The following is a 26,858-nucleotide window of genomic DNA, read 5'->3' as shown; positions in this document are numbered from 1 at the left end:
ATTGGAACCTCTTGGCAACAGCTCAGAAAGGGATTTGGGTCTTTATCTGAGAGGGGGATTTGGATCTTGGTCTGAGAAGTTAAGGAAACTGAGGCTCAGAGAGGGAAGCTTGGTCCAGGGCCACACAGCCTGAGAGTGGGAGAGCTGGGAGTCGATCTGCCTCCTGGGACTTCCAGCCAGGCCCGTGTCTTGGGGTCGTGCCAAGGGGACAGGACTCCCTAGTGTCTTCCCCTACTCGTGGAGGATGGGGAGACTGGAACCCAAATTGCCCTTGGAGAACATGTGGAGGAATATACCAGGATCGGCTGGGGAAGGAGGTGAGGGGTGGGAGCCGTGGGGATCTGGGAACTGGGAGGCGGGGGTCTCAGGCTCAGGGAGAGGCACCCCTGGTGCTCTGCTGCACCTACTCTCAGGGCCCAGCTCTGGGCCTGCCTCCTGGAGTGGGACTGGGAGGGAAGGCAGGCCCCGCTGCACCCCAGGCCATGCATTCCTTCTCTCCTTTTATCCTCCCAGCAGTCCTGGCAGGAGGGACAGTGTCCCCATTTTATGGATGAGGGAAGTGAGGCCCAGAAATTTGACTTTCCCAAGGTCACAGAGCCAGTGGGTAGGGGGGTCCTATTCAGACACCCCTGCCCCCTTTCTGTTGCCAGAAACCCCACTGTTCCCAGAACCTCGCTTGCCCTGGCTGGTGGCATGTGTGTGTGAGTGTGTGCCAGTGGGTTAGAGCACGTGTGTGTAAATGCCAGTGTGTGAGTGATATGTGAATGTGTCAGAGAGAAAGCGTGTGTGTGCATGTGTGAGATGTATGAGTGTTTATGGCCCAGTCTGGTGGGATCAGACCCACTGCGTGCATGGCCCCCCACTGCTTCCCAGAACTGCCCCTGCTCCCCGACCCTGGCTGACAGCTCATCTCCTTTTCCCACAGCCTCCTGCGCCCACAGGCCCTGAGGCTCCTGTGCCCACCGGCAAGGAAGGAGACCAGTCAAGCCCAGGCTGACCCCCAGCCCAGCGGCATGCCCCAGACGCCTGCTCGACTTGCGGTAAGAGGCCACTCTGAGCCACTGGGCAGAGTGGGGGTGGTGTGGGCCATGGGAGGTAGATGTGGTGTCCCCAGCGGAGAGCCTGTAGGGAGGCCACTGAGGGGCAGTCTTTCTGGGGGTGTTCCCATCTCCTCTTCCCCGCACGAAGTCAAGGCCAGGAGGTCTGATCTGGCAGTGCCACCTCCCGCTAGTCCTTGCTGTGCCCTGGGCCCTGGCAGCCAGCTCAGGAGCCTGGGGCGCTCTTCTGAGTGACGTGGTTTCATGGACGCGCGGGCAAATGGGTTCCCAGGTGGTGTGGGAGGTCTCTAAAGGGGAGCTGAAGGGCCCTGTCCTTGGCTCTGTCACATTGTTGACCAAATGTGTGCATGACTCCAGGTCAGGAGGGAGTGGGAATGTGTGGACTGAGACAGTCAAGGGCCAAGAAACTGTCAAGAGGCTGGCACTGGCTCCATCGTGTGAAATTTAATGGGGCTCCAAGCCAGAGTAAACGTGCGGATTCAGACACCTTCAAGGCAGGATGAAACTCAGCCCCCCGAGGGTGCGTGTGACAAGCACTGGCAGCCAGGTGACCTTGGCTCTGTATGAGCAGAGCAGATGGCCTCGTGGACTGTATCATGAGGAGCAGGACACCCAGAATTTGGGAGGTGACAGGCCTCCCACTCTGTCTCGTGTGGGGAAATGTGGGGAAATGTGGAGAAACTACAGCAAGTCCCGAAGAGGCTGTCAAAGGGGAAGGAGGGGGATCTGGATTGCTGCCTCGCTTGCCTTGCTTGTGACAGTGAATAAGTGCCCTGTTCTTGACCCATGAGAGGGATGCCGGGCGGAGGCTTGGGGCAGCAGGTGGCACTGGAAGTTTAGCCCCATGTTTCAGAGGAAGGAGACCTAGTGGCTCAGCAGGGCAGTGGGCCTCAAAGCCCTTCTCCTGAAGGACTGGGTGACAGTTGCGGTACGCCTGAGGCTCAGATGACAGTCCTCCCATTCAGGAAGCTGTGGGGTTGGGGGGAGCAGATAGCTGGATTTCCTTCCTGGGCACTCGCCTCGATTTGAAGTCCAGTTATCTCCATCAAAATATACCCGTAAGCAATCAGTCCTGGGTGGAACGAGCAGCTAATTAGTCCCTCCAGTTTAACCTGTAATTGCTGCTGGGAGATGGGGAGAGAGGATGGGCCAGGGTTACCTGCAAGGCAGCCAGGGGCGAGGGGAGGGCTGGGGGCAGGGGCATCAGGGCGGTGGGTGGCTGGGCCCTCCCCCCACCCTCATCAGGGGCCGAAGCAGCCTCCCTGCTGCCCAGGCGCCAGCACAAGGCACCAGGAAGCTCAGTGGGCAGGGAGACGGGGTTGGTGGGGAACGACTAACACAGAGTCGGGGTCGCTGTCTCAGCTGGGGGGCTGGAGGGTCCTGGAGGAGGGATGCCTGAGCTGAGCCTTGAAGGCTGTAGAACATTTAAAATGTTCTATTTTTCTGATTACAAAAAAGCCCGCATGTTCTCTATGGGAAATGTGAGCACTTGGGTGTTTTACCCGTCAGTCTTTTACAAAATAGGTATTTATGACATAATTGGGATCACACTGTACTCACTGTTTTCTAACCTGCCTTTTGCACTTAATACTATACCAAGATCATTTTCCCATCATTAAATACTCTTCTGTACTGTAATTTTTAATGGCAGCATAATGTTCCAGCCTGTGTGTGCCGTAGCATGTTTAACCAGTTCTCTGTGGTGGGGTTTGATTGTTCCCCTAGTGTGTCATCATAAATAGGATGTGGATGTACAAAATGATGTATGTAGAGCAATGATGGGAAGAAAAGGTTTAGGGGAGCAGGGAGGGCCCAGGGTAGGGTGGCCAGGTGGAGGAAGGGCAGGGGAGGCTGGGAGTTCCAGATACCACAGTCCTTGACCTCTCGCTCCCTGGTGGGATTAGTGGCAGTTAAATCAAGCCCCTCTGTCTCTGGTGAGCCCTGTCCAGGTCTTCTTGCCAGAGGGACACATGCACCAGATCTGAACACTTTCTGACTCCTGACTCAGTGCTGCTGGTCAGACAGGCCTCCCTTCATCCCCTCAATTGGGTTGGAGAAGGGGTGGCCCCTGACACTGAAGAGCCAGGGAGGGAGGCTGAGGGTTGGGGTATCTCTTCTAGGAAGCTTCCTTGACCTCTAGGCCCAACTGGTGGTCCCCTACCAGTCCTCCCCTCCTTGAACATGAATGTTCACCCCAGCACTGCTCACTGCCTGGGTGGGATTACCCATGGATGTGGATCTGTTTCTCTCCACCGACTCTGGGGGCTCTCAGGACAGACCTAGCCTTATTTGCCCTTCTGTTCCCTTGTGGCATATACCAGGTACTGCACAAATGCTTACTGAAGTCATTCATTCATTCAGTGGCTCATTCATCATTCATCTGACACATACATATTGAGCACCTGCTATGTGTCAGGCACTGTTCTACGTGCTCAGCATTCACAGGTGAGTAAGTCAGACCCGGTCGCTGTCCTCACTGTGCTTACATTCTAATAGAGCAGACAGAAAATGACCAGAGATGTAAATTCATAGTACATGGTTAGGGAGCAATAAGTGCCCTGGACAAGGGGAGCGAGCATGCAGGGGGAGCCCGCTCTGCAGGGTGGTTGGGAAAAAGCCTCTCGGCTGAGCTGCCCTTGGAGCAGAGACTGGAGGAGAGGGAACAAGCCCTCAGCTGTTTGGACAGTCCCTGAGCTGGGAGTAGCCGGTGGGAAGAGCGGCTGGGAAATGGACTTACAGAGCCTCTTGTTGGAGAGTGTGAGTGGAAGTTGTTCATAGCCCACAGGCTCCCTCTCACTGCCTCATGAGGGAAAGACTATGGGGTGAGGGGAGTGAGGTGGGGAGGGGGAGTAGAAGCAGGACCCTAGGAGGCCCCGGCATCAGTCCAGAGAGAGCTGGTGGGCTGGGCCTGGGTAGGGAGGTGTGGCTGAGTGTAGAAGACCGAAGGGTGGACTGTGGGCTGTGAGAGGTCAGAGCCTGGGAACTGGTGGGTGGTGGTGCCTTTGACTGAGCTGAGCTCAGGGGGGCTGGGGATGGGTTTGGAAGGCAAAGGAAGAGTCCTGTTTGGAAGTGGTACGTTTAAGATGTCAGTATCCACATGGAAAGGCTGCACTTACCGGGGATATGTGAGGCTACAGCTGAGGGCAGAGGCTGGGGCTGGGCATGTAAAGGAAGGAGCGGTCAGCATCCTCAGGGGTCTACCAGGACCTCCTGATCTGGAATCACTGGTGGAACCTAGGAATCTGGATGATTAACAAGCCTTGCCGTCATTTCTGGTGACTGGCCAGGTTGAGACCCGCTGGCCCAACCCAGACTCATACTGGGGGAGTGCAGGTGTCCCTGAGAGTGTGGCCTCTGACCTTTACTTGCATAACTGCAGGAATGGGGGCCTCACTCTCTACAGGGAAGCCTAGGCCCTGGAGGCCACTTTGATGTGGAAAAAGTCCTTCCTTGTGCTACTGATCTGAACCTGCTTCCCTGAAGCCTCCATGAATAGGTCAGCTCAATATGGGGCAGGGGCCATGGTTGGCCCCCCGGGAGCTCTCTTTTCCTACTCGCATAGTAGATGCTTAATAAGTATAATTTAAAGTCATCAGCTACAGGACGGAGTGATGGAGGGCAGCAGAGGGGTTTCTGGGGAGCTGTGCATTGAGGGTCGGGTTCTGGGAACCCGGCAGACATGGCCCCTGCCCTGTCTGAGTGCCCTATCATCTTGTTAACCCCTCAACCATTTGCCACCCTTTTTGTGGGGGGGTGAAGAGAGATTTGAGGCCTTTGAGCAGTCTCGGATGAGGGTCCAGGGTTCTGTGCATATCAGAGTGGGCGCAGCTGCCACTGCTGCCACTCCTGCCTCTGCCCCCGAGGGCGCTTGTGGCTGGGGGAGGGGTACGCAGGGAGCTTGCCTTGTTAGCCTTTGTGTTTAGCCCATAGGTTTCATAGGTTTCGGGAGAGGAGATGCTGGGGAAGCAAAATTAAAATTCCTCTTTGAGAAGTTAACAACTTCCCAATTAAAGGATTCTTATTTGTGAGATGCCTTAGAGGCCTTTTCAATCAAGAGGCTCTTCTGAATAATAAAAGTCCTTGAGCTGGGGTTGGAGAGAGACGGAGTGGAGTCTGAGCTGCAGACAAGAATGTGGGGGACACCGAAGGTGGGCACCCCCAGCCTTGAGAATGATGGTTGTGTGTGTCGGGGGCGGGGTGCAGCTCCTTTCTGCTCAGCGGTGGAGGTGGGGATTGGCATGGGGAGGGTTAAGAGGGGAGGACTAGCCCCACTTCTGCCCTCTGCAGCCCTTAAGCCCCTCTGGCTCCAGACTGAACCCTACATACTGGTGCCCTCTACCGGGAACTCCTGGTCCTTTTTCCACTCATCTGACCCTCAGCTCTTCCACTCAGGCCAGGATGGAGTTGGGAGGAGGCTGCGCTGTGTAGATGACAGTCCCTAATTGTGGGCATGGCCTGCCCTTGTGCTCAGGAACAGCCGGTCTGGATAGGGGCAGCATCCTCTTGGCTGCTGAGACCCCAGGCTCCCTGGTGACATCCCGGGTGTAGTTTTGTCGCTGTTTAGTAGGTGTGTCCACCTGTGTTCAGCTTGGTGCCCCTACTCAGCACTACTGGGCTGGTTTTCTGGGAGATCAGATCTGTCCTGCTTGGGGCTGAGTGCCAGGTGTCCCAGGAGAGCTGCATCCTTAGATGCTGCTGGGGTAAGCCCGCCTAGTTTACCTGAGTGTCTAGAATGTGGAGGCCTCTACTACCTGAACCCCACTTACGGATAAGGAAGCAGAGGCTCGGTGAAGTGAGGTGACCCCTAGATGCAGAGAGGGGTTCTTGCTCCTTTTCAGGGGCTTCTCTTCCCATCTGCCCCGAGGCCTTCCAGGTCACTGAGCAAAGAGGAGCTGGAGGGGACATTGGCCAAGGCCCTCCCCTCAGTGGGCAGCTTGGGCCTTTGCCCGTGGCCCCACAGGGTCCCCCCACAGCAGTTTCCAAGGTCATTTGAGGAGACTGTGCTGAGGGTGGCTCCGCTGTCCAGGCGGTGTGGAGGGTGGCGGGAGTGTTTTTGGCCCACACCTGCCTTCCTGCCCCCCCTCCCCGGAATGTCCTACTTTCTGGAAGCCACTGCAGCGAGGCTGCCTGTGTAAATACCCAGAACTGTGAGAGCCCGGCCCCTCTGAAAGGTCATCCGACCGTGCAGGTTCTCCCTGGAGTCCTGGGTTGGACCGATAATTGGGAGCAGGTGATGTGCTAGTTGGGGACCGGGAGGGGGCCATCCAGCAGCCTGGGAGAGGGGAGGGCAGGCTGGGTCTACAGACCCTGTGAGGGAGGATCTGACCAGGTTAGGAATGAGAGACTTTGGATTCAAGCTCTAGTCTTGCCATTTAACTGTTTGTGTGGCCTTGAGAAGTGACCCCGCCTCTCTGGACCCCAGTTTTCTCCTGGGGGGCCTAGAAAGCAGTGGGGCTGAGGTGGTGTGGGTCACACGGGGTAGTGTGTGTGAACTGCAGGGCTGGCGGGTCATGTCTGTGGAATGTGGATTTGTGGACTTTGTCTTAACAGCACCATTTGGTGGGGCTGGTTCATATCCCAGCCCCGGGGTTTGGGCAAGTGCTTCACTTCTTCTAACCTCAGTTTCTGCATTGGCACAGTGGGCATAATGATACCTATTCACATCAGTGGGAGTCCTTCTCCTTGAATCATTTAATGAGTCCATCCTTCCCGACTACCAAGTGGTACTGGGCTCAGTGGCCACAGAATGAGTAGGTGACTATTTTTGCTGTTGGGTAGCAATGTGAAGTTAGAGAGATGGAGGAGAAATGCTGGGAGTCCAGGAAAGGGAAGGAGATAAGGGCTGGAGAAATTAGGGAAGGCTTCCTGGAGGAGGCTAGACCTTAGTGTTCAGGAGGATCTGGGGGAGGGGATGGGGCAGGGAGGAATGTGGAGAGGGCATAGGCATGCCTGGCTGGGAATAGTTAGGGGGTAGGGTGTGGGAAGGGGTTGCAATCAGAGTCCAAAGAGGTCCCAGCCCTGGAGCCCTGGTAGGGGTTGGGGATTAGGAGTTGGGAGTGGGACAGCCGTCTCCTGATTTAGGGCAGAGGGCATGTAACCTGGATCCCAGCACAGAGCCTGGCATGGGGCCTGTGGTGGAGGACAGGGGTTCATTGTAGAGTGCGTGGACAGATAGGACTCCTCAGACCCTGGGGCCTCGGGTGGGAGGTATGAAGGCCTCGTACAGGGCCTGGGAGGAGGTTGGTGGCAGCCACCTGGACTGGCAGGTTGGGCCTGTGGAGATGCTCTTGCTGGAGGTGGGGTCAGCCTAAGGGCAGCCTTAAGCTGGGATTAAGGAAGCAGGGAATCTGGCTTCTCGAGGGTGAAGAGACCAAGAGAAGTGGGAGGGGTCTGTGCTGGGTTGGGAGGACCAGCAGACTCATTCTTATCAAGCAGCCACCATGTGCCAGGCCCTGAGTCAGACTTGCTCTGAACTGGGGCTTGCACAACAGCCCAGAGATGGAGCAGCACTTAGCTCATCCTAAGAAACTGGAAGCTAGGCTCAGAGAGACTTCTCTGAACTTCAAACTTCTAGCCTTTTCATTGGTCCCACGCTACTCCCAAAGACTGGGTTTTAGAGGTGATGACCTCCCAGACTTCCCTGGGTGAACTCTGTAGAGGGACACCCAAATAATCGGTCTTCCTAGACTTTGCCTCCCTTGGTATGCTCAGAGACGTTGAAGGTGTGCCCCAATGCCACACAGCACTGAGGTCTGCAGTCCCTGGCTCCTTGGAGAGGAGGTACTGTGTTCCCCTCCCCTAGAGGGTCCGGTGGCCCCTGCCAGGCCCTTCCAGTTTTGAGGACAGAGAGAATCTTTCCAGCCACAAGCCTACTCATGTGTCTTAGCCACTGAAAGAGGCTTTAAAATCTCAGCCCCAAATTAAAACCTATGAGTGCTTCAAAACAGTGAAAAATTTCCCTAATAAAAGAGAAGGTACACTCAGGCATGTCCTAAATGAATGGAGTGACTTCTGGGATTAATCTAGGATGTATGGGAGGACACCCAGCTGGGAAAAGCGAGCAATGGATATTGTAACAAATTGTTTGCTCCCAAGAGGAATAATTCTTAATGTGCACGAGCTGCAAGCGAAGGCACCTTGACTCCTGACAGCCGCCTCACGTTAGCTGGCCCTGAGCGGAGTCTCTGCTAGGGCTGCCTTACCTTTAGGCCTCTGGACCTTCAGTGATGACCTTCCAGCCCAGAAGCCATTCTGACTGGGAGTTGGTGGGCCCAGAATCTGACCTTAGAGTCCACACTCCAGGGTCTTCGGAGTCCTGCTGCCCTCCCCTGCTCCGTGCCCTTGGCCGGGTGGTTCAGGGGCTGTGCTTGATAAGTGGCATTCCTCCTTCCCTGCAGACTTCCCGAGTCTCGGGCCTGCACATTCCCCCACCTCAGACCATCCCGGGGACTCTCCGCACAGACTCGCTCTCTGCCTGCCTCAGTTTACCTGTCTGGGGCTTGGGCGACTGCCTCCTCCCCAGCTCCCTTGCCTCAGGCATAGGGATGTGGGAGCAGCGCTGTGCTCCTTGGCCAGCACTCCCAACCTCCTGAAGTGTCTTTGTACTGAACCTGGGGAAAGGGGAAAATAAAGGAACACGACCACCGAGGTACAAATGTCAGAGACAGGCCTCCTGTGCTCCATTCCCCACTCTCAGCCGAGGACTGACCAGCACAGGGGCAAGAGCCCTGGTTTCTCAGTCAGACAAGCCTGCATCTGGTCCTAGCTCTCCACTTTCTGACCTTGGGACCCAGGTAACTCCACAACCTTTCCGGCTTCCTCATCTGTAAAGGGATAGAAAGGTGGGAATCTTTCTGTCATCACTGTTGTCTCATATTTTTGAGAGCACGATCTCATTCACCCACAGACCAGTCCTGGGAGATGGGTCCTGTTATTTCCCCCCAATATGCAGGTGAGGAAACTGAGGCTCGGAGAGGTCAAGTGAGTTGCACAGAGTGGCGGGGCCAGGACTCAGACCTGAGTCTCAGATCTGGAACTGCTTCTTGAAGTTGTTTAGAGAAAAGGTTCCAGGTCATAGATGTTGCTCCACAGACCTCACCCCACCTGTTCCCTTTCCTTAGTTGAACAGGCGCTGAGACCCTTCAGAGGCTGGGGCAGAAGACACTGGGGACAGGGAGCCCTGGCCCCCTTCTCACCAGCCCCTCTGGTCTAGAGCTGATCTGTCTTTTCTTTCATTCATTCACTCACTCACTCCATTCATTCATTCATCAAGTGTTTATGAAACATCTCCTAAGGGCCAGGTTCTCTTCTAGGCTCTATGGGTACAGCACTTAGAAGTTACTCACATTCCACCTGCCCTCAGGTGGTTTCCATTCTTGTGGGAGTGGCAGTGAGCCAAACCTCAAATAATTCAGACTGTGCTGAATTTTGGAGGGAAGTAAACAGGGCCATGAAACGGAGTGACTGGGATGGGCTGAGTGGCTTTGGAGGGGAAGGAGTCTGAACAGGACTTTCTGAAAAGGTGACCTCGAGTCTGAGAAAAAACGGCGTCCCGGGTGGCTGAACAGCAAGACCAAGGCCTGGAGATGGGAAGGAGCTGGGTGAGTTTGAAGACCAGGAGGAAGACAGCATGCTGGTGGATGCAGAAGGAGGGAGAGAGGGAGGAGAGGACGGAGCAAATGGGGGCCTCGGAGGCCCTACCAGGAACTGGATTTATTCAGAGGGGTGGCAGGGGCGAGGGAGGGGGAGCTCTGGAGAGCGCTAAGCCGGAGAGTGACAGGATCTGATTTGTGCTTTTCGAATTCTGTTCTGGCCACCATGGGGAGAGAATGGATTCGAGCCAGTGGCAGGGAAAGCAGGGAGCCTGGTAGGGAGGTGGGTGCTGGGTCTGGTGGTGAGCTGTGGGGTCATGGCCAGGGGTGGCCTCAGGATGGGGAGAAATGGATGGATGGGGGAGATGCTGGAGATGGGCCGTGGGGCGGGAGGGCTGAGAGTCTGGGTCAGGGGAGGTCAGCCTGGCCTGAGTGGCACTGTTTTCTGAGCTGGGATTCTGGGCCAGAAGGACGCGTGACAGTCCTCATTTGGACTTGCTAGGTGTGAGGTGCCAAGGAGCCATCCAGTGGAGCATCATTGCCCCAGGCAGTGTCGGGATCTCCTGTGTGTCTGTAGACACACTCAAAATGACTTCTTGTGTCTCGTGACACTCGTTCCAAGGTCAAAGGCTTTGCCCTTAGACATCAGGTTGTCTCATTGCCAAGTCCATTTTTTCAGATGAGGAAACTGAAGGGCTGTCCCGGAACTGCGCACCTCTAGACCCCCGGCATTGAGAGGAGGGAGTAAGAACCTGAGTGATGACTTGATAGGAAGTTGGCAGGAACACTCGGGGAGCCCGGCGCCATCTCCTGCTGACGCCTGGTGTCTGCGCGCACGTGTGTGTGTGTGTGTGTGTGTGTGTGTGTGTGTGTGTGTGTGTGTGCGTGTGTGTGTGTGTGTGTGTGTCTGTACGAGCATGCGCGTGTGTTGGGCCCATTAACAAACAGAGAAATAAATTAACAAGTATTCAACACACCAAATGTTCCTTCTGTTCTGTATAATAGAGCACGGGAACATAATTTTCCCCTGGAGCAAATTGCTACAGCTGAACCTGCTCCTCGTTTTCCTCTAAAAACTGCTTAAAATTCTGGAACGCTTGTTGATTTCGGGTCCTCTCCCTTTCTGCCTCCTGTACCCGACCCCCGGCTGCTTCCCTCTGCTGTCCTCATGCCAGCCCTTGGAGGAGCCAGACTGTCACAGAGCAAGAGTCCCTGCCCTGCAGATGGGAGGATCTTGGCGGGCAGCAGCTCAGGCTGGGACTGCATACAGGGGGTAAGGGGCTTTTGGAGTGTTGAGTGTGAACCTAATGTCCAGGGTTTCCAGAAATGACCAGTGGCTTCCCATTGAGCCCTGCCACAGGTGTGCTGTGTGACTTTGGGCAAGTCACTGCCCTTTCTGGGCTTTAGTTTCCCCTAGTAAACTGGGGCTGAATGTGCCTGCCATCCCAGGGACCACACCTTGCAGTGTAGAGTGCTGTGTAAATGTGAGCCACCTCCTTCCCAGGACACCACGTGCAGGGAATAGGTGCCACCCTTATCGCACTCCCGGGCCCTTCCATGAAGCCTCTGGATTCAGGGACTCTTGCCCTGCTTCTGAAATCCTCTAGGGCACTTCTAATTTTTTTTAAAGCAAGTTAATTTTAATCCACTTTAATTAAACATGTCTTATAAAAATGTATATTTATTTATAGACCTTCTCTCTCTCTGCATATATCCTGATCATTTCTGTCATTCGGAGCCCGGCGCAGGTCCCTGCTTCCAGGCAGCACCCTCAGGGGTGGGAGCCTGGGCTAGGGGGAGGCCCTTGCACATTGACTCCTGATTGTCTCGGGCCAGGCTGTGTTACCTTTCATGGTGGCAGAATGGGGAAGTGGGGATCCGGTGCTGAGGAACCATAACATTCCAGCTTGCTACCTCTGTCTTGGGGGGTCTGGCTATACTTTAGAGGACCAGGCAAAGTTTCACCAATCCTGCAACTGTCTTTGTGCTCCTCAGCACAAAAACTAAACCCCAAAGAAACTGCTGAGGCTTTGCAGGCCAGACGAAGGATGGGCCTTGGCTGGAGTCCACTGTGTGACCACAGGTCCAGCCAGCCAGGATCTGACCTGTCTTCAGACCCTAGGATGGCCGCAAACCTTGTCTCCTCCAGGAAGCTCTCCTTGACTTTGCTGTTTGTCTTAGTCTGCTTGACTGCTGTTAAAAAAATACTGGGTGGCCATAACACAGACTGGGTGGCTGAAACAACAGTAATTCGTTGCATGGTCGGGCTCTGGTGAGAGCTCTCTTCTTGGCTTGCAACGACTGCCTTCTCTTCGTGTGCTCTCATAGCTGGCGGGAGGCAGCCGGGTCCTGAGAGGGACGTATTTCTGGTGTCTCTTCTTATAAGAGCACTAATCTTACTGGATTAAGGCTTCACTCTGTGACCTCATCTAACCTTAATAATTTCCTCACTCCAAATACAGTCATGTGGGGGTTTAGGGCTCCAACACACGAGCTCTGGGGGACACAATTCAGCCCACACTGCCATCCCTCTCTCCTGTCCCCTGGCTGCACTGAAGCCGCATACTCTAGCGTTTGTTGTAAACTGTTGGCTTTACTTTTCCCCGAGGTGTCCTCCCAACGCAGCCCTGGGCATGCTGGGGCTCCCTGTGTTGTGAGCTGCTTCCTGGCTGAGGTCACGATATGAGGGAAGTTCTCGCTCCTTCCCCTAGTACCTGTCACGTGGGCCCTGTGCCCTGATCTCGGCCCACATCTAGAGTGCTTGTTGGTCACGTGAGGCAAGGGAGCCTCCAGACATCCACACCCGCCACATCCTTCCCTTCAGTGGCCCACCATTGCTCACGGGGAAAAGTTCAGCTCCCTTGGCCTGCTCTTTAAGGCCCTTCAGAACTGGCCCTTGCTTGACCCCTTAGGCTCACTTCCTGCCTTCTCCTTTGTCTCAAGTACAGGTCTTATTATTTTGTTCTTGTTTTCGTACCTGCTGGTCCTCTTGCCAAGTATAAAGTTGTCCCCTTATCCAGCCAGTGAACTCCTACTTATCCTGCAAAGCCCTCCCAAGTCCAGTCTTCTGCAACTCCCTGGGCTGAGTTTGTCTCTCCCTCCTCTGAACTCCTGTGGCACTCTGTGCTTCCCTGTCACTGTGTTTGATACCCTAGATGGTCCTTGTCAGGGGCTGCGTCTGGTTCACTGCTGGGTCCTGATACCTCCTCAGTGCCTGGCTCTGTAATTGCCTGTGGAGTGACTGAGTATTTACTGAGCACCTACTTGTCCAGGCACTTTTTGGACCTAGGAGGCTGTCATCATGGAACTTACAATCTAGCAGAGGAGACAAACATTAAACAAGATGAGTAAGCAAAATATTGCATTGTGTTAGATAGTCAATGTCAAGGAGAAAAAGATGTCAGGGAAGAGGATAAAAGGAAATGTCAAGGATAGGGGTACCCCACTGAGAAGGTGACTTCTAGATAAAGACCTTCATGAAAAAGGTGAGGGAGCCACATGGATACCTGGGAAGAACATTCAAGGCTGAGGGGACAGGGGCCCCCAGGAGGGAGCATGCCTGGCTCGTTGAGGATCAGGGAGGAGGCCTGAGTGGCAGGAGAAAGGGGAAGGAGCGAGAGAGGGATGGAATTGCTGTCAGAGAGCAAATGGGGCCAGAACTTGCAGACTATTGCAAGCACTTTGACTTCCGCACTGAGTGGGATGGGATCCGCTGTGGGGTTTCGACAGAGTGACACCTGTGACTTGGGTCCCTCTGACTGCTCTGTTGAGGACACTGTGGAGGCAGGTGCCCAGGGACGAGGCTATTACAATAATCCATGAGGGAGAGATGGTAGCTTGGATCAAGTGGTGGCTGTAGAGGTGGAGAGAAGTGGTCAGACTCTGGATAGATTTTGAAGATAAAACCAGAGAGACTTGCTGATGGTGGATCAGCCGTCGCGGGGAGAGAAAGGGAGGAGTTAAATGTTGACTCCATGGTTTTTGGCCTCGACAGGTCGGCAGATGGGAGTTCAACTACCTGACACAGACAGGATCCGGCTTGGAGTAAAACAAGGCCCTCAGCTGTGATTGTGTGACGTTTGATGTACCTGTTAGTTGTCCAGGAGGGGTGTTGTGTTGGTAGTTGGTGACTGTGCTAGGCTAAATAATGGCTTCCAAAGATGTCCATGTCCTGGTCCCTAAAACATATGAAATAACTTTCCTTTTATGGAAAAAGTCTTTGCAGATGTGATTAAATTAAGGATTTTGAGATGGGGAGATTATTCTGGATTGTCTGGGTAGGCTCCAAATGCAATCACCAGTGTCCTTGTAAGGGGGAGGCAGAGTAGATTTGACTACAGAGAGGAGAAGGCCGTGTGACCACACTGGCAGAGACTGGAGTGATGTGGCCACAAGCCAAGGAATGCCGGCATCCACCAGAAGCTGGGAGAGGCCAGGAACGGATTATCCCCTAAAGCCTCCAGCGAGAACCAGCCCTGCTGACAGCTTGATTTTGGCCCAGTGAGACCAGTTTTGGAGTTTTGGCCTCTGAACTGTGAGAGAATAAATTTCTGTTGGTTTAAATCCCCGAGTTTGTGGTAATTTGTGACAGCAGCCCTAAGAAACTAATACAATTGTATAACAGGTTTGGAGAGAGGGTTAGTGAAGCGCTGTCAGTGTCCAGGGCCACGGAGAGAGGGCATGTGTGCCCTTCTGAGGTGCATGAGGTCAGAATGCCCACAGTGATGGGTCAAACCACCCTGATGATAGCAGTGACAATCATCATCATCATCCCGCCATGTGCCACTTGCCTGGCCCTTGATAGCTGAGTAAATCTTGAACATTTGCTCCTCAGAATCCCCCTGTGATTAAGACTGGAAGTTGGGGAAGGTTGAGGTGAACCCCTGCAGTGTGTCAGGCCCAGCACCTGGGCTTCTCTCCTCCGGTGCTGTCTCAGGGACGAGGGCCATCTCTGCGGGGTGGGCTCAAGGAAGGGGCTGAGTCTTCCTGAGGTGGTGGGAACACCTCACCTGGCCAGCCTAGAAGACTGCTGTGAGCAGAGCCCTTAAGAGCTGGGCTCTGGGGCGAGCCTGCCTGGCTTTGCGTCCTGGCTCTTCTACCTGCAAACCGTGTGGCCTTGGCTTTGCCTCAGTGTCCTGTCTGTAAAATGGATATACTAGTAGTGCTGGTCTTATGGGGTCATTATGAGGCTTAAATTATTACATGTAAACATGTAAAATGCTTAGAACATGTCAGCTCTTAGCCTTCAGGTCTTGGGGACCCAGGACTGTGGGAGATGGAGCTTTGCAGTCCCTGGTTCTGTGTTCAAGTCCAGAACAGACCAGATCCCCCCCACAGACCAGCTGTGCGATCTTAGAGGCTCAGTTTTCTCCTCTTAACACCAGCTGCTTATTGGTGGCTCATGTGAAAAGGGCCTGTTTATACTGGGGCTCCCAAGTGGGAGGCTTAGTCAGGGTCAGCTCCCTACCCTCCTTCCTGCGAAAGTCCAGAGCTAGTGACCCATTCCCCAGCCCGCCTCTACTGTGAGCAGATTCCATCTTAGGGCTTATAAGGCAGCGGCGGGTGCATGGGGAGGGCGGGGCTGGGGACTCTCCAGTGGCCCCTGGCGTGGCAGGGAGGGTGGTCAGGGCAGCCAGATGAAGCCTAAACGCACCCATTAGCGTTCGGTGGCTGCATGTTTGCGGCTGTGGCAATGTATTCAGGCCCCATTAGAATCTGCAGGGAAGACATGTGGTGATAGTTACAGCCCAAATCTTCGTCCCCAAAAACAGAGGCGGGGCTAGAGGTTGGGAGGGGGATCAAGGGGCCAGAATTCTTGATAATGTCGTAAACGGAGTATGTTTCCCTGGAAACAGTGGTGGCAGCGGCGGCCACAGGCTGACAGATGTGCATGCCATAATATGGGCCCGTGGTGGCGGTGGCGAGAACATTGGGAGGGAGGGATGGGCTGTAACTCACCAAGCCTGGGGCTCGGGGACAGCCGGCTGTGCTAATGGGGGCATGGTGGGGATGCTGATGGAGGGATAGGGGCTTTGAACTGGGTATCTGGGAGGACAGTGGGGTATCAGCTGCTGGCCAGGGTTTGGGGAAGACCCTCTCGCCTCTGGCCTCTGGCCCAGGGCCAACCTCAGAGACAGGCCAAGCTGGTAGGGAGATATTTTTGGAGTTAGGGGCCTTCCCTAACTCTTTAGCAATGGGCACTCAGGATACCCACCCATACAATGTTGTTCTAGGCCCAGAGAGGCACAGACCCAGGGTGGAGTGCTAGAGAGCCTTGGCTCAGGCAGGGGCTGTGTCACAAGGAGCAGTGGGTCTGGTGTGAAGGAGGAGATGACCGGGGAGGCTCGTCGTGCTGGGGCTCAGGCCCGTGCAGCCAGAGCCTTTGGGGTCAGGGCTTTACCTAAGTGGTCGCATTTCAGAGAGAGTGAGGAGCTAGCCTTCAGCCACCCAGTCAGTCGGTGCTCCAGCCTGGGCCCCACCTAGGCCCAGAGGGACACTAACAGGATGTGGGAGGCAAGGAGGGACTGGGACTTGGAAAATGGCAGGCTCCGGAGTTGCACTTACTGTCCAGAAATCCCTGAGGACCCAGAGCCCTTTCCCCAAACCCTGACCTGCAGTGAGTACCAACTTCCCGGGGCAGAGCCAGGTCTGGGGAGCGGGATCCCAGTTAGAGCCTCAGATGGACAGGCTGCTTTGGTGGTGGTGAGCTTGCTCTCATCAAAAGTATGTAAGCAGAGGTTCAATGGCCATGGCCAAGTAGACTGGAGAGGGAATTCCTGATGGAGAAAGGAGTGGATTTGGGGCTTGTCCTTCTAGGCCCAAGGCACTGTCATCCTGAATTCTAAGAGATAAGATGGCCCTTGACATGAGCATTGGGCCTGTGGCTCTGTGCCTCTCACAATGTGTATTGCATCCATGTCCCAGGTTCAGGAGATGGAAGAACCAAGTTCTGGTGCCAGCTTGACCCTGACTTGCTGTGTGACTTTAGCTGGAGGCCTTGGCCTCTCTGGGCAGGAACAAAGAACGCTAAGGCTGTGGGCTGGGAGCTTCTGAAGAAGAACCTTAGGGCCTCATGCTGGGCACTGACTCCAGCCTATCTTGGTGACCTTCCTCTGCAGACAGTTGGACCCAGGTAAAGAGGGAGGCTAGAATCCCAGGAGCACCCATCGGTGATCCCTGTGACCAGGGTCAGGGCTCAGCCCAGGGTCAGGAAGCTTCCTTTCATCTGCCGCCGCTGAGTGGCAATCAGCCTGGTGTCCTGTTGGTCTGCTGCTTTCATTACTGATACCAGCAGCGTGAACTGGGTGGCAGATAGACTGTGTGTGGTGGGCGCCCATGCTCTGCTTGGGGCAGGCACCCGGGACCTTGTGTATGGGTGTGTGTGTGTGTCTGTGCGTGCACACTGGGCGAGGGGGGTTGGAGCAGGGCTGCCACAGGACGCCCCACAACCTCTGGCGTCCGTGGGAGTGAATGGAATTGGGTTGGGGCAGCTAGCTCCTTGATTCTGCCGTGGAATCTAAACTGGAAGGTGCTTGAGGGGCAGCGGGCCCTGGGTGAGGTGGGCAAGGGGCTGGGGGCTTGGTTGGGGACAGTGGGCATCGGGCAGGGCATAAAGCCCCATCAGGCACCGCCGTCGATTCGTGTGAGTGAAGGCCCACACTCCCCTGCTCACTTGAGGAGCCAAGAAAACTTTCTGGGGGATTGAGGCACTCTCCCCACACTCTTACCACCCGCTAGACTGTCCCCACCGTGGCCTCCAGCTCCCCGTGCACATTGTCCCCAGAGAGGGCATGGGCCGGCCTGCAGCCCTGACAGGGTCAGGTAGGGCAGGGGTCAGAGGCCTTGGGAGCAGCTGAGGAGGGCGGCAGGGTGGGCTGGGGCTCTGCATTTGGGAAGTTGGTGGTCGGAGCTCGGGAGGGGTTGGGAGCCCTCCCAGAACTCATGACTCAGTGATTCCCCTGGAGCCGTGGAGGTGTGGGACTGGGGAGGGGTCCTGTTTGTGAGGCTGGCAGGAGCCTGAGCAATGCTCCAGGGATTTAAGGGGGGTGGGGTGTCTAGAGACCATGGAGGAGACGAGACGGATGGGGTCTCTGAGCCCGGGGAGGACAGCTGCTCCTCAGGCTGGTTCCTGGGGCGAGGGCGTTGGAGGAGTGCTCTGCTCTGGACAGGGCTTCTGCGGGGCTGCCCAGCCCTGGGTGAGTTTCCAGGGCTGTGAAGTGAGGGCAGAAGCCCATTTCCTTAAAATCCTCATTCTCCTGGTCTGTGTGACCCCAAGCGAGTGCCTTTATCCCTGAATATCACTGTACAGCAACAGCTCCGGTCTCACAGGGCCGTTTGTGCTGGAACGTGTGGAGGGCTGGAGAATCACGCGTTCCTTCCTGCGTGGAGTCGGGCTGGGGTGCGTGGGCTTCCAGTGGGTGGGCAGTGGCGGGGTGCAGTTTGGCCTGCCTCTGTTCAGATCTCACCTACTAGCTGTCACGCAACATCGCTGTGACTAACCTCCTCATCTGTAAAGGACATTGGGAGGGATGACCTTGTGGGGCTCTCGTACCAAGGGTAAGAGTCCATTCAGTCAAAACCTGCACATCATAGGTGCTCATTAAATGTAGGCCACCTTTGTTTCAATATCGAAATTGGAAGTGCTCAGCGCTCCAGGCAACCCTTCCCCCACTCCACGCTCTGTTGTTCTGTCTGTGCCAAAGCCTCCCAGGGACATGGTATCCAGGGCTCTGTGGGTCCTAAGTGGTCACAGGGGCCAGTGTCCATAGCTCAGGTGTGGACACTGAGGCTTTAAAGGGAGAGGGCTATTGCAGGAACCTGGGCTCTGAGAGCAAATGCCCACGAACCAGGTGAGACTGAGTGAGTAGAAGGTTGGGGGACGGTGGTGGGGGGAAGAGACTGAAGCCCACCTTCCCAGTCCCCAACCCCCATATTGGAAGCTGGTTCCTGCTAATTAGCACCTTAACCAACCACACTGAGGCTTTCTCCCTGAGCCTGCTCCCAGACAGATAATTACAGTGATTTTTTGGCTTCTGGGGGGCAGCTGGAGGCAGTGGGGGAGAGGGCTTTTCTGGCTTTTTTACTGTCCACAGGGATTTTTAAACCTACCCACTCTTGTCTTTTGGAGAAGGAAAAAAAATGTGTTAATGGACCTTTTTCTGCAGCTGAGAAGGACAATTTATGATAGAGGTGACAAACTTCATTTTAATGAGAGGCAAATTCCACTTTATTTTAAACTACAGATTTCCCCCTTATCTTTTTTTCTGATGCTTTAGGGCAGTGAAAGGGGAAGCTGAGGTCTCTCGTTGGCAGGACCTGGGGGCAGGCCGACTGCTCAGGCAGGCCTGGGCAGGTCCCAGCTTCAGTCTCACTGGTTTGCCTGCTCACCCTTGTCCTCTCCTTTCAGGGGCGTGCTTACGGGCTCCATTTATAGATGAGGAAGTGGAGTTCAAGAGAGGTTAAAAGACTTGCCCCAAAATGCTTTGGAATTTTAGAGGTTGGTGGGTGACCTTTGAACCTGGGCTGTCTGACGCCTAACTCCATACCCTGACTACTCTGTCTTGCTGCCTGACTCAGAGGGTGTGGGAGTCCAGCCAAAGTTGGACTGTCCACCCAGGTGACTCCCCGGAACAGGGACAGGGAGCGCAGGTTAGAGAAGCCGGCAGTGTCTCCTGGCTACTGCTCAGTCCCGGCCCCAGAGCACCTGTGGTCTCTGATCTAGGGGAAGGGCTGCAGGGCTCCCCTTTCTGCGTGGAGGGTGCTGCTTGAGTGGTGTTCTCTGCAGGCCTGGGGGCAGAGTCCACAGTGCAGGTGGGTGTCCTATCTTTCCAGTGGCCTCTGAATCAGAGGAGGGCCCACTCTGAGGATTCTAGCCTTAGACCCTGGAGCCTGGCTAGAGGGGGATGAATCTACTGAACACAGAGAAACTCAAGGCCAGAGAGGGCAGGTGGCCTGCCCAACCCCCATGGCTTTTCAGGGCCAGAGCTGGGATGGGAGAATGTACCCTGTGATCAGGACGCGGAGCTGAGCGCACAGTCTTCCTTCCCAAGTTACGACATTGGTGGAATGGGCCCAGTACCTGTTTACGTGTAGGCAGAAGGTGGCAGTGGTTTCTGGGGCCCCTGCCAGCTTCCTGCACCTCTCAGGCCCTACTCCAGGCTCTTGGCCAAGCTTCTGGGGGCCTTGAGGCCACCCACCTTCTCCTCCTCAGGGAGCTCCATCAACACTGGGAGCGCTTGTCTTGGAGGGTAGGGCCAGGGTAGGGGCTTCTTTCTACACTTTGAGAACTCTCTGTGCAGAGTCCTCTGGCTGAGAAATCATGGCTCCCAGACCCTTGGTTTCCTAGATCAGAAGGATCTGTTGCAGACCCCTCCCCTCCACTTCATCCCACCACCAGGGACAGCGTGACGTGTGAGGCCCCGTGAGCTGTGGGCTGAGTGCACAGCGGCTCCAGTCAGTACACCGAAGTCAGACCCAGCCTGCCTCTCATCACTGGAGGCCTTGGGCAGGTCCCCCTTCCCTAAGAGAAAAGCACCTTAGAATCTATCTCCTGCTGTGGTGGAAGGTATAAATATAATGCTGTATGATGTCGTACGTTAGTCAATGCTCAAAAATGGTGGCAGGTGTAAAATTCCTATAAGCATGAGATTTTAGAATCACAGACCTTTGGAGGTCCAGGGTCCTCAAATGTCAAGAGGTTGGGAGGAAACTTCTGAGTCCCTGGCCTAACTCAGGAAGGGAGATTGCTCCTCCCGCAGGGCTGTGATGCTGTCTTCCCAACTCTGTTTGGCCTCATCCTCTCTCTGATCCTCTTCCCCATCTGTGAGGAGTGATAGATGGCAGAAATGATCTGCCCGTCTGGGCACCCCCACTCCAGCTGGGAGCATCAAGCTTATTTGCTTCTGGGATGCAGGCTCCAAATCGTATGTTCCCCCATCCCAGTGACCCCCATCTCAGAAGGCCCTTGGGAAGAACTAAGCTCCCCAGGTCGACATATTTGACTGCAGATCCTAGGCATGATGTGAGTGTGGACAAGTTACTAAACCTCTCTGGGCCTCAATTTCTCCACATGGAAAATGGGGCAGATCAGGGTCTCAGAATTAAACAAGCTCATGTATGTTGCACATTTAGCTCTGAGTGAGCATATAAGGGAAGGCAGGTCTTATGTGAAGTGCCTGGCACGTAGGAGGTGCTGGATGATGGTGGCTATTTCAGGCCCTCCCTGGGCCCTCTTCCCAGAGACCATCTCTGCTCATGGTGTAGGGTGGAGGAGGTGGAGGAGGTGGCAGTGGATGACAGCTGTCCAGCACTGTCAGGTGTTGTTGCTGTCCACTAGGGGTGGGTGACGGGCTGAGGGGCTGGCTCTCTTCCCTTATTCTGTCTCCGTGGCAGTCCCCCTCCCTCCATCCTTGGTTGGCTCTGACACTGCCCAGCCCCACCTGGGGTACAGCAGGGTAGGGGGAGAGTCTTCCCATGGGCATGTATCCTCCCTGACCCCTTGCTGACCCTGGCCACTCTGTTGGTCAACAGATCTCCCAGAACTCCTGCTGTGTGCTGAGGGAGGAAGGAGGGAAGCCCAAGTCATGGAGGAAGACAGAGGTCATGGAAGGCTGCTTGTGAGACCAACCTCAGGGGGACCTGAAGTGGGCTCACTGGGCAGGAGAAGGGAGAGCCCTTAGGCAAGTGGCTTAGCAAGAGCAAAGGCCTGGAGGTGGGAATGGGCCACGTGGGGTTTTCTCCCTCTCCTGGAGCTCTTGATGGATTTCTGCTCATCCCAAGGCTGGCTTCAGCATGGTCCCTCTGGGGGCCTTTGCTGACTTTGTGGCAGCTGGCGGGGGCTTCCTACTCTGGGCTCTGCCCCGCCATGAACTGCCTCCTCCGTTCCTGCCAAGATGGTGCTAGGTGGTTATCAGCCCCTGGTTCAGCTCCACAGCCCTGAGCTTGGCCTGGGTCTGGCTGCAGCTGACACTGCATGCCAGAGCTCATAACGTGTCCCTGAGAACAGTGGGAACCATGGAAGGATCTTGAGCAGGGGAGGCTTGAATGAAAGCAGAGTTGATGGAGGAAGACAGGGCAGGAAAACACCTGCAATGACGGGGCCACAGCAGGCAGAGAGAGGGCTCATGCAGGGGGATCCTGTGCCCACACGCTGCTGCCCTGCCCTCCGCTCTCGGCTACGGTGCCTCATCTGACCTGAGTGAGGAATGAATCGAGGGTGTAGATCACCCTGGTGAGGTGGGCATCAATTTCCATTAAAAGGCTGGGCCATGGATTTCTCCCTCCTGCTGTCCTCTGACAAGCCTGGCTCTGGTCGTGGCTGGTGTGATGGGTGAGGAGCAAAGGAGGGGAGGCGAGACAGCACTGGAGGTAGGATGGTGGTAGGGACTGTCATGCTCCACCCTCCCCACCACCTATTCCTTTCCCCTCTCCTTCCAGCCAGGACACTCATATCCCTGTCACCATCTCAGCCTGCCCCTCGGTGTCTTCATGCAGAAATCAGAGTTCTCCTTCCACAGACCTCGTTCTCTTCCTTCATGGCTCTCCCCACAATTTGTATTTATTGCTTTATTTGCTTAATTTGCTGCTGCCTTGTTCACAGCCCTGATGCCTGGTTCAGAGGAGGTGCTCAATAACTATTTGTTAAATGAGAAGTAGAAAGAAAAGCTCAGTGGACTGCTGGCTCGGGCAGACCCCCCACCCCCAGGAAGCCCCCAACCACGGAGAAGAGGAGGAAGAGGAAGCTGAGGGCCTCCCTGTCTGCCTCTTTGAGGGAGGGTGGGGGTGGGCAGGTACTGAGACCCAGCAAGGGTGGGGGCAGGAGCTGGCCAGGAGGCTGGGGTGCTGGTGCCTGGGGTGCAGGGACAGTGAACATTCACAGGTTAGGGCAGGGGATGGGGTGTTCAGGGCCAGAGGTGGCCCCATTGGCAGTGGGTGAAGCCATTGTGTTACTTTGTCCTGAACCCTGCGGTCCTCTTCCCAACCACCGGGCCACTTGCCACTCCTCTGGAGCAGGCTCTTTCAACTTTTCTGGTGGATTATTTGTGTGTTTACTTCCCTACTTCTAAATAACTGGCGTCTAGGGCTGTTCCTTGGTTTTATTTCAGGCATTGCCTAGTGACTTTTACTATAGAAGCTGAGGATTTAGCTCCATTTGACCACCATCCCGCAGCTTCCCACCCCACTCACCACATTTTTGGTTTGCTGAACTTCCCAGCCAAGCCGTTTAGAATACGCTGATTACTGTTCCTTTCTTGACAGCTCTGTTTTCCCTGGAGTTCATAACTGTCTGTTTCTTGTGGAATTGGAGGGGTGGGAGGGATTAAGTTTTTTTTTTTTTAATACTTATCACTTATTCAATTCCCAGCTCTCCCCCATTTGGATAAATCTTTGGTCAACATAAACACGTAAAGTACTCTATCAATTTCATCTTCTTGAGGAAGTCCCTCCCCAAGCCTCTGACCTGCTCCAATTTGATTTGTTTGGACTCCTACTGTGGGGCAGGCATGCTGGGATGGCCCCCCTCCATTGTTCGGGGTTCCCTTCACCTCCCTTGGGTTGGATCTCTTGCTTCCCTTCCTCATTGACGCTCTTATTTTGGTGGAACACGTCCTCCAATGGCTCCCAGAAAAGGTGCGTGGGAAGTACATGCGTTGGGACCTTGCATGTCTGAAAACTCTTCCTTCTGCCCCAATCTTGACTGACAGTCTGACTGTGTGTAGAATTCCAGATGGAGATCTTTCTTCGCAGACTTTAAAAGCGGGCCCTGCCTTAAAGCCGCCCTGCAGCGTTGCTTGCAGGGCTGGTGTGGAGCGTCCAGGGCTGCTCTGACATGGTTCTGGGCATGCTCACCGAGTTTTCTTTCTGGATGCCGGTCGGACCTTCCCTTCCCCTCGGGGTTCTGAGAACTCGCCGTTCTGGGCTCTGGTGAGGGGCCGCCCTTTCAGGCTGGAAGTTCATGTTCTTCAGCTCCAGAAAAGTTTTTGATTTTCTCCTTTATGATTTCCTGACCTCTATTTTCTGTTCTCTCTTTCTGGAACCCCAACTAACCACATGTGTTTCTTGGAGGGACCCTAACTTCCTTATCTTCTCCCTCCTTTGTCACATCTCTTCATCTTTGTGTCCCTGTTTCTAGGAGATCCTCAGTGTTACTGTTCTACACTTCTAACAGAGGTTTTGGTTTCCGCTTTATAAATTTTAAAGTTCAAAGATTTCTTTTTATTTGCTGAATGTTCTCTTTAAAATATGTTGTATCCAGTTCTTGTTTCATGGATACTATATTTTATTTCTCTGAGGATAATAATAGCTTGCACTTTCTTTTTTTAAGTTTTCTTCTATTCGCATTGCCTTTTTCTGTCAAGTTGGGTTTTTTTTTTCTTTTCAGTTTGCTTTCTTGTTTGGAACTCTGTCTTTCTTATTAGAGGGTTCCTCAGTTAATTCACTCGGAAGAAATTTATGGAGTGCCGGCTCTGTGCCAGCCCCATTCTGTAGCCCTGAACAAAATGGTCAAAAGCCCTTGAGTTGGTGGAGCTGATGTTCAGATGTCTGGAGATGCTTGGTTGGTAGCTCTTATTTAGGATTGGGGCACTAAACACTGATTGGTGTCCCCTGTGTGGGGGCGGGCTCACCAACTGTGGGTTCTCTGTGGCTGGTTCACTGGGGAGCCCTGATGGCAGCGCCTCCTGGAGCTGAATGGGAGAGGAAGGCTGGGGTCGAGACTGAAATCCAGCACAGAAACTTTCACCTACTCCTTCAGTGTTCAGGATGGTCCCCCACTCTCCCCTCAGCCAGGTGTCTCCCAGTCTTCTCTGGGCAGAGCTGGGAGCTCCTTGGGGTCTACCTGCATCTTGCCTTCTAACCAGTCCTTCATCCCTATGTCCAGGGCCACCTGGTGCCACCATTTAGCTGAGTGTTTGGGTGGGTTCTGCCAGGTAATAGGACTGGGACTTGCTTTCTCAGCTCTGCCAAACCAATTACCACTCACCCATCTGCTTTCCAACTTCCAAAATCATGTTGCTGTTTCCTCTTCTTCCATTCTTTGTCCTTGTGGATTTATGTATAAAAAAAGATCCTTTATTGTTGTAATGGGGTTTTGGAAAGGAGTGAAGGTAAATGCATGTGTTCAATCTGCTGCAGTTAATCTGTACATCCCACAGCTGCTCCGTTCTCCTGCTGGTGGACATTTAGAGCATTGTCCCTTTCACTCTTACAAACAAGGCTGCTGTGAGCATTTTACATCCTCCTCGTGTGTGTGTGGGAGTTTCTCTTGGAGTGGAATTGCTTGGTGGTAGGCTATATGCATCTTCAGCTTTACAAGATAAGACCAAATTGTCTCCTCAAACGCTTGTGGCAAGTTCCACTGCCACCAGCAATGAACGAGTGGTCCTGTTGCCCCACAGCCCGACAGTGCTCGGCACTGTGACTTTTTAGGTGGCTACCAACTTAATGGCTACAGAGTTGTATTGTGTTTTACTTGGCTTTGCTGTGCTGGGGTGAAGTCTTGTCATGCCTTTTGGGTCTCCTCACCCACCAATTGCCTGTTCCTATTCTTTGCCTTTTACAAAAAGTGGGCGATTTGTCTTTATCTTATTGATTTGCAGAGTTCTTTATGTAGCCTGGAAGCGGATTTTTTGTCAGCTGTATGTACTGCAGGTCTACTCTCCTGGCCTGTCTGTGGCTTGTCTTTTCCCTTTGTGATGTCTTCGGTTGCACAGATGCTTTAAATTTCTATAAATTTAAATAAAGTCAAATTTCTCACCTTTATGGCTTATGCTTTTTATAGCTTGTTGGGAATGAGCATTTTTTAAGGCTCATGATATATATTGCTAAATTTTCACTGAGAAAAGTTGTCTGAATCTGCCCTAAGAATGGACAGAGTTGACCAGTGTCTGAGGCACATGAACAGTGGGCATCACTGCAGTGGGCATGGAGCTCAAGGAGTAAAAAGATAATTAATGAACAACCAAAATGTGCGCAGTGATCAAGGCTTCGGAGTGCTCTGGAGAGAAATGCTTTACTTGAGTCTTGACACTGTCCTAAAAGGCCCCTTTCTTTGTTGTCCTTTGGGGAGCTGAGGCCTCCCGCCATGGCCACATCACGAGTGACTCAGGTTGCAGCTCAGATCCAGCTGTGGTGGCTGGGCTGGGAGCTGAGGAGGCCCCCAGGGGGGTGGTTAATAGGTGTCCAGGGGAGGGGAGAAGGAGCCGCTTGCCTTTTCCCAAGGCGGGGCTACAAGTGTGCTGTTATTGCTGGCAGGGAATGTTTGTATCCAAATCGAGCAGCCTGGGGAAGTGGGAGGGGTTTTGGGGTCACAGAGCCCTGGGGTCTGTCACTACCAGCTCTGTGATCTTAGGCAGGGTCTAGACCTCTCTGAGCCTCTCTCGTTTGGGATATAATGGGATGGCACTCACTCAGCCCTCAGGAAGCTGGCAGGGCTGAGTGAGGTAATGCAGGTAAAAGCACCTGAAGCTAAAAAGGTTTTTTAATTGGAAGATCTGTTCCCTGCAGAGAGCCCCGGGGAATGGTGGGCACCCAGAAGCATGGCTGAGCAGTGAGCTTTGCAGGGAGACCCTCAGGGTTTGGTCAGTAGTGGGGGCTGAAAAGCCGGGGTGGTGGAGGGGGTGGGGCAAATGACCTTCATTTCCTTATAAAAGGTATTTTTTGAGAAACTCTGATGTTGGCCCAGTGAGTTGGAAGAGGAGAGGAGTGAGCTGTTCACCCTCAGGTCGGTGGAGGGGCTGGCGAGGTGGGGCTGTGGGAGGTGCTAGGTTGGCCCCTGAGGACCATCCCTTCCCCTCAGCCTCAAGTGACTGGTGTTCCTCCACCCCGCCTCCTCCCCAGGCCTCACCCAGCCCTCCTTGCCTCCCAACCCCAACCCGAGGCCTGAGGGGTTAATTTTGCCCGCCTTGAGCCTGGCGTGGCAGTATGCAAATCCATACACTTTCATAAACTGCTTAATTAGGCGAATGTTAATGAGACGTTAATTACTGTTGTGCCCGCGGATCCCACGGAAACGGAGATTATGTTTCTCTTCAAACATCCCGTCTTAATTATAACTTGTGCTTAATTCTGCAGCTTTTGCCAACTGGGTGAGGGCGGGGTGAGGCGGGGCATGCCTGTCTGCCTCGGGGGCGGGGGTGGGTGGGCACATCCCTTTCTGGGATTTCTCTCTCTTGCCTCCTCACCTTTGGTCCTCCATTAGTTTTTTGGACAT

The 26,858-nt window shown here is 54.3% G+C and overlaps 1 protein-coding gene across 1 annotated transcript in view; it reads left to right on the top strand.

Annotated features, from left to right (window-relative positions):
• The window catches only part of LINGO1 (leucine rich repeat and Ig domain containing 1), a 184,071-nt gene that overhangs the window by 20,301 nt on the left and 136,912 nt on the right, over nt 1–26,858 (top strand). Inside the window, exon 2 of the mRNA XM_072950964.1 lies at nt 926–1,040. The gene's annotated coding sequence lies outside the window, so the exon portion shown is untranslated. The remainder of the gene's footprint in view (nt 1–925; nt 1,041–26,858) is intronic.

The sequence above is a fragment of the Vicugna pacos genome, chromosome 27 (genome assembly GCF_048564905.1).
Source record: "Vicugna pacos chromosome 27, VicPac4, whole genome shotgun sequence".
NCBI lineage: Eukaryota > Metazoa > Chordata > Mammalia > Artiodactyla > Camelidae > Vicugna > Vicugna pacos.
This window is presented reverse-complemented; position numbering and strand designations above follow the sequence as displayed.